The sequence below is a fragment of the Mus pahari genome, chromosome 4 (assembly GCF_900095145.1).
Source record: "Mus pahari chromosome 4, PAHARI_EIJ_v1.1, whole genome shotgun sequence".
NCBI lineage: Eukaryota > Metazoa > Chordata > Mammalia > Rodentia > Muridae > Mus > Mus pahari.
Window position 1 is genome coordinate 32,617,020 of NC_034593.1, and position 6,690 is coordinate 32,623,709.

Here is a 6,690-nt window from a genome sequence, read left to right on the forward strand (position 1 = left end):
TGAAGTGGAATGAACAGGCCACACCCTGACAGGAGGAGTCTGATTAACTACTCAGTTGACTTGACTGTCCTTTCTCCTGCACGCTTCTTTCTCTTCTCTCCCAGCAAACAGCCAAACCTGTCTTTCAAAACCATGGCTTTAAGCACATGACAGTTCTTCCCTAATTTTAAAACCAGCACAGGTGTCCACTGCTTAATACTGTCAATAGGATCTCGAATCACCTAGGAGACATGTTCAGGCATGGCCGTGAGGAGATTTCTGCATTAGGGTGAGGTAGGAAGAGCTGCCCTAATGTCATCCTGGACTGTATTAAACAGAGAAAGCAACTCAATAACCCTGTCTCAGCTCCTGGTCTGCGGACACAATGTGTCTTTTCTGCCAACCATCTCCATTCGTGAGCTGCACTTGTCCTGGGTTTTGTTACAGCATGGAGACAGTATCCAGCACATCCCGCTCTCTACTTCTTCAGAAGCTCGCTAAGGAGGATGCCTGGCTTCTGCCTCCCTTTGGTTAGCTCCATCCTGTCCTGAAATGTGGACACCTGTTCTGTACAGTTCGGAGGGAGAGCTGTGACAGCTATGTTTTCAGTTTCAAATGAGTTCGTCCTTTACGTCCTTGATGAAGGGCAAGCAGTGGCCGATAGATGCTTACAGCATCCACCAGAGAGGACTAAAGTTGCCTGCCTGGGGGAACAAACACAGGGAGCATCATCAGGTCAACTCGGAACTTGAAACATCTAGCAGACATCAAAGCGGAAGAGGAGGACAGCTGAAGTTACTGATTAAGGCTCTCCAGGAATGAGCTTGCTGGCTTCCCCTTTCCTTCACAGGTTTTTCTCACTAAGAGACCATCAGATCCTCTGCTGGAAAAGCTTCACCTTTGAGCTGTTCTCAAGGGCACAGAGTTTCCACTCCCTGGCTATTTGACGGGTTCTCTCTTCCCTCCCTGTCACAGAGTTAGGGGGCAGCCAATCCTGAAACCTGGGAGGGCACTTTGAAACCAACAGGCTTGGGTCTGAAGTAGGGCAGGCAAGCCCACCTCCGGGGTCAGCTTCCCAGCCAGTTCACACAGCACAGAGCGGCTTACCATTTATAATGTTCCACACACTCCTTGTGATGGCCTCTTGACACCACACTAACAACTCAGGCGCGTCTCTGCAGTCTTCTTACACTTTCCACCGCACACGTGGCAGTTGAAGGATCACACCTCATGGAGACAAGTGAGTTGTAAGAAACCACATGCTGCAGGTGACTGCACAGGCCAAATGCCTCCATTTCTGGTTACTTTGAACCAGGATTTCAAATGTGACTGTCCCTTGGGACAGTGTTCCTCCTTCCCTCCCTCCTTTCCCTTTGGGTATCCCCCTGCCTCTGTTACTTTCCTCTCTTCTATTCTCTTAATTCACTTACTCTCAGTTCTTCCAGACTTAATTCACTCTCACTCTGTCACCACCTTCTGCAAGCAGACTTATTTCAAGTAGAAACTTTAGTGCTGCCTCCAGTGAGCTTTGACTCATGTAGCTTAGTGTCAAAGTGTGTGACAGACATTTCAAACTGCACATGCCCACAGAAGAGCCTTGTATCTCAGGTAGAACCTTGCTGTGTAGCCCTCAAATTTATGACTGGACTGTCTCAGCTTGCAGTATGCATTGCCACGCTTGGCTTCTGAGTTGCACTTCTAATCCCTTCTGGTTCTCTCTATATATGTCTCTGTGTCTGTCTGTCTGTTTGTCTAACTGTCTGTCTCTCTCTCAGTCCGTGTGTGTGTGTGTGTGTGTGTGTGTGTGTGTGTGTGTCAGCTTGACATAAGCTGAAGTCACCCAGGAAAATGGACCCTCAATTGAGAAAATGCCTTCATTAGATTGGCCTGTAAGAAAACCTGGGGTTGGGGGCATTTTCTTGATTGATGATTGATGTGGGAGGGCTTAGTTCACTGTGGGAGGTGTCACCCCTGAACAGGTAGTCCTGAGGTATATACAAAGCAAACTGAACAAATCACGAGGGCTAATCTAATAAGTAGTGTTCTTCCATGGCCTCTGCCTCAGTCCCTGAATTCAGCTTTCTGCCTTGTGATCCTGACATGACCTTCTCTCATGATGGACTGTGACCTGGGATGTATAAATCGAATCAACCCTTTCTTCCCCAAGTTACTCTTGGTCGTAGGGTTTAATCACAAACAACACAAAGCAAGCTAGGACTGTTCTCCACTGGTTTCATTGGCTCAGACTTATAAGGCTAGTCTGCCATTCCTCCCTTTCTGTATCGAATCCTCCACCCTGCACACACCTATGCTGCTCATCTGATCCTAGAAGGCTTTCCAGAATTCAACCCTAGGCACTGGTCTTCTACAGATTCTCATCATTCTTCCCTGACATCCATTAGGGGAACAATTCTTGATCCCCTGAGTAATCTCTTCACTGAGAAGTTTGTGATACCCACTTCAATGTCACCACTCTGCTTACACTCCATAGGACTTACGACCTATGTGACTATGTAGAAGGATCTGGGTCATTCTGACTATAGTGCTCAGGGGAAGAGAAACCAACCAGCTTCGGGTGGACTCCTCAGGCCAACCATAGTGTTTGTGCAACGGCTGCAGGCATTCCTTGGCTTGCGGATCACACTTACGACCATAGTTTCTCAGGGTGTCAGTATCCGGAGTCTCTTAGAATGACATTTGTCACTGTATACTCGATAATATCATCATAAAATCCTTCATTCAATTAGCAAATGACAGCTTGAATTTATTTATTTATTTATTTATTTATTTACTGTGGGTAGGGAATATCACAGTACAGGTGCAGGAGAGCGGACAACTTGCAGGAATAAGCTCTCATTTTCTATCATGTGAGTCTGGGGGATTGAACTCAATTCATAGACTTGGCTGCAAACACCTATACCAACTGAGCCATGTCACTACCTCTGAGGATGTTTTTCTGAGGGAGATCATAGAAACAGGTTCTGGGAAATGCTTACATTCTTGGGGGTCAGTTGTTACTTAACCCACTAAGAAGAGAACAATTTATCTTTTGATTTAGGCAGTTCAATATGGCTGCAATATGGAATTGCCCGGATTGAATGATGAGGACAGAGGTCACTAACCCTGTACAAAGCTCCTGAGACACCAAACAGTCACAGAGGAAGACTGTGTGCCAGACTCCAGTAACATGCTACCCCATATGAGGATCGATCATACCACAGAGTCCTGATTCTTTTGAGAATTGGAACTTCTTCATTTATGTATTAAATAGCACTGAGAACAAACCAGAGTGATTAGATGAGGTGTAAAAAGCAGAAGGAAAGCCAGGTTCATGCCATACCCTTGTAATTGCTCAGAGCCCTTGGGGTCCTGAGGCAAGAAGTTGGAGATAGGAAGTAGGAGGTAGGATCTGTCCAGCTGAAGCTGAATAACTCCCTTTCCAGCCACCAGCTGTTAGAAACTCATTGACGTAGTTTATGAATGCAAGCTGCATGCTTTCTATGAGAAGCGCATGGTCACAGAAGTAGCTGCTGATGTCCTGGGTGAAGAGTGGAAGTATTATGTAGTCCAAATCAATGGCGAGAATAACAAGCAAGGTCTTCCCATGAGGCAAGGCATCTTGACCCATGGCAGAGTGTGCTTGCTATTGAGTCAGGGGCATTCTTGCTGCAGACCAAAGGGAATGAGAGGAGAAATGCAAGTTTGTTTACTGATGCGTTGTGGGTGTCAATTAAAGTGTTCTCAAATTGGTTCTTAAGAAAAGAAAAGAAAGAAAGAAAGAAAGAAAGAAAGAAAGAAAGAAAGAAAGAAGGAAGGAAGGAAAGAAAGAAAGAAAGAAAGAAAGAAAGAAAGAAAGAAAGAAAGAAAGAAAGAAAGAAAGAAAAAGAGGGGAAAATAAAGAGGGAAGGATGTTCCTGGGCTGACAGACACTACCGTCCGTAGTGGGCAGGGCCCAGAAGAGCTACCAGAACCCTAAAACCTTTCAGTCTCTGAAGAAGATGATGTCTACCAAGAAGCTGTGAGAAAGCCTAGGAACCAGAGCATCTGGATTCAGCGAATGTTAGTCCACGTGCCCTGCAACACAAGCATCAACGTACTGCTCTGAAGAGACAACACACTGAGAAAAATCAGGAGGAAGTACAGCACGTGCTTAGCTTTTGGCTAAGAGAATGAAGGAAGCCAAAGAAAACCACCAGGAACAGATCACCTAGAGATGCAGGCTGTCCTCAGAGGCCATCTACTTCTAAGTCTGAACCCAGGCAATCATAAGCCTTTAAGAGTAACAAATAAATAATCAGAGCTTGAAAAAAATAATAAAGGAAGTAAGGAAAGAAGAAAGGGGGAGGGAAGGAGGAAAGAGAGGAAAGAGTGAGGGTAGGTAAGAAGGACCTTTAAGGCACCAGTGCTCCAGAGCAGAGCCATTGCTATAAACAGGAATAGCTGTGGTTACAGTGCACAACATTCCTCTGGGAGTATTAAACTGATGGAGAGGATGTTAAGCGGGCTAGCTGCCCAGGCAGTCAGTCTGGCAACTCTTCCAATGATTAAATGTGGTGTTATCACATGATCCAGCCCCTGGGTGTGTGCCCAGAAAATCTGCAAACATATGTCCAGCTAAATATTCACCAGACAGCTAATGAGTTGGCGGCAAGATGTGGTATGTCCACACAGTGGGATATTACTTAGCTCTGAGCAGAATGATACTCTCTGCACTACTGTGAAACAAAAAACATAGTGAAGAGCAAGGTAAACTGTCACAGCAGAGCATGTACTACCTACTGTACTGTGGGGGAGGTGTGCAAAGTTGATCCAAAGTGGAGTGCCCCCGCTGCATTCTGGGAGAAACAGAGCAATGGCTTAGAAGCCCAGCACTTAATTGTAATAGTCCATTGTAAGTTGGTGGTGCTCACTGAATTCTCCATTTCCAATGAGTGAGTTTTAAATGTAAATTACACATGAACTAAACTGTTTACACCAGACTACCATCTGGTTGGAGCAACTCAGTGGCAGACTGCTTTCCTAGCTCCTGTGGAACCCTGGGGTCACTGCTCAGTCACACTAAGTGAAAAAAGCCGAGAGATAGATGTCACTGTGGGCCGCCACATCAGAGAAAAGACCTCGCTTTACACTAAAGGGATGGCGTAACAGCTGGCTCACGTAGAAACGCAGGGAACTTCAGGTTATTCAAATTGAAATAGTGCTATTACACGGAGTTCAGTGGTCATAAAACTGCTCAAAGAATTTGGGAGATGAGTATGGTGTCTCAGCCCCTGGCTTTAGGTCACAGCAGGAACTGTGGTACAGAATATTGGGAAGCTATGGCCACTAGGGGTCAGGAAAAGGCTGAGAATTGAACCAGCCTGTGCCTAAGCCATCCCTAGATCCCGGTGGGTGAGTGGTCCACTTCCTGGAGAATTAGCTTCAGGGTTCTATTGAAACAGTTTCTACTGTCAGAACCTATTGGGGGGGGGGGTCACTCTCACCTCTGGTTTCTTTTTCTATATCTCTTTTATTTGTTTTTAAGTCACAAAAGTCACCTCACAGGTGGAATCAGAAGCACAGCCTAAAGCAGAAAAGGCACACAAAGGGGCAGAAAGAGGTTCCAAGTAGAAAAGCCACGACAAACAACAATTACGTCACAGACATAACCGAGGTCCCAAGATGAGTAATAATGTAACACTCCATAGCTAAAATAGGAAATTCATAGAAAATGTGAAAATGTAGAGTCTCCAGAACCAGAGAAATGCAAATAATTTCTATATAGAAGATCCGTGGTAAGAGACTGTGTGCCTCCCACATGAGTGGTGAGAATGGACAGATGAGTGAATATCTCAGGAGGTAATTTTGTCAAACTAAAACCTTGATCCTATCAGAAAATAATGCCAATGAAAACCTACAAAGGATTTTTCAAATATTTCTAACATTGGACCTGAGCCCTGCCTGACCTGAAGTGTTACTCAGAAATCCACGGAGCTATCTGCTCGCATGTCTTCCAATGGAATCGTATGCAGAAAATTTTATAAAAATTATATTTCTAATGTACCTCTAAGGGCATGAAACAAACGAGGGTTTTTTAACTTTATCATGACTTCACATCCCACACGACACTCCATCCTCTCCCTCCCCTCTGGCTCCCAAAGGCTGTTGAAGTGGGTCCCTCCCATGCTGGTAGAGACGCAGCTCCATAGGCTGGGTGTACACTGTGTGTGCTTTCTACTCTGTTTCCCAGGGAGCCGGTCAGCTGTGCTCAAAGACAATCTCAGGCCAAGCGTCACCCACTGCCCTTGTTTTAAGTGTGTAGAGGAAAGAAACTCCAGAGGGAGGAAGAGGTTATCTTTGAGCAGAAACAGACATGGGGTGGAAAAAGGAGCAGAATTAGTGGAAATCATCATGGTTCCGTGAGAGCCACGGAGAGATGGAGAACATAGTCACAGAATCCACAAGACGCAAGCAAAGGCAAGAGGTAAAACCTTTGAGGAAGTAGCTGCTACTCCCCTTGGTTCCCAAGGCTGACGGGACTTCCAGAACTGCACTGTGCTCTACATTGAGAGAACAATAAATCAAAGGCCCCAAGCTCTCACCAGCCAGCTGTCAAGATGGCTAGCTCTGCCCACATTTCTTAATTCTCTATGTGTAGCAGACAGAAAAGTGTCCCCATCTGAATCCCCAAACATGATGAATGTCTTAAGTCGCATGCAGCCCTGTTTTTCT

The 6,690-nt window shown here is 45.6% G+C and overlaps 1 pseudogene; it reads left to right on the top strand.

Annotated features, from left to right (window-relative positions):
* The first annotated feature begins 3,418 nt into the window (after window positions 1–3,418).
* On the top strand, window positions 3,419–4,248 carry LOC110320755 (annotated as a pseudogene).
* Window positions 4,249–6,690: the final 2,442 nt, after the last annotated feature.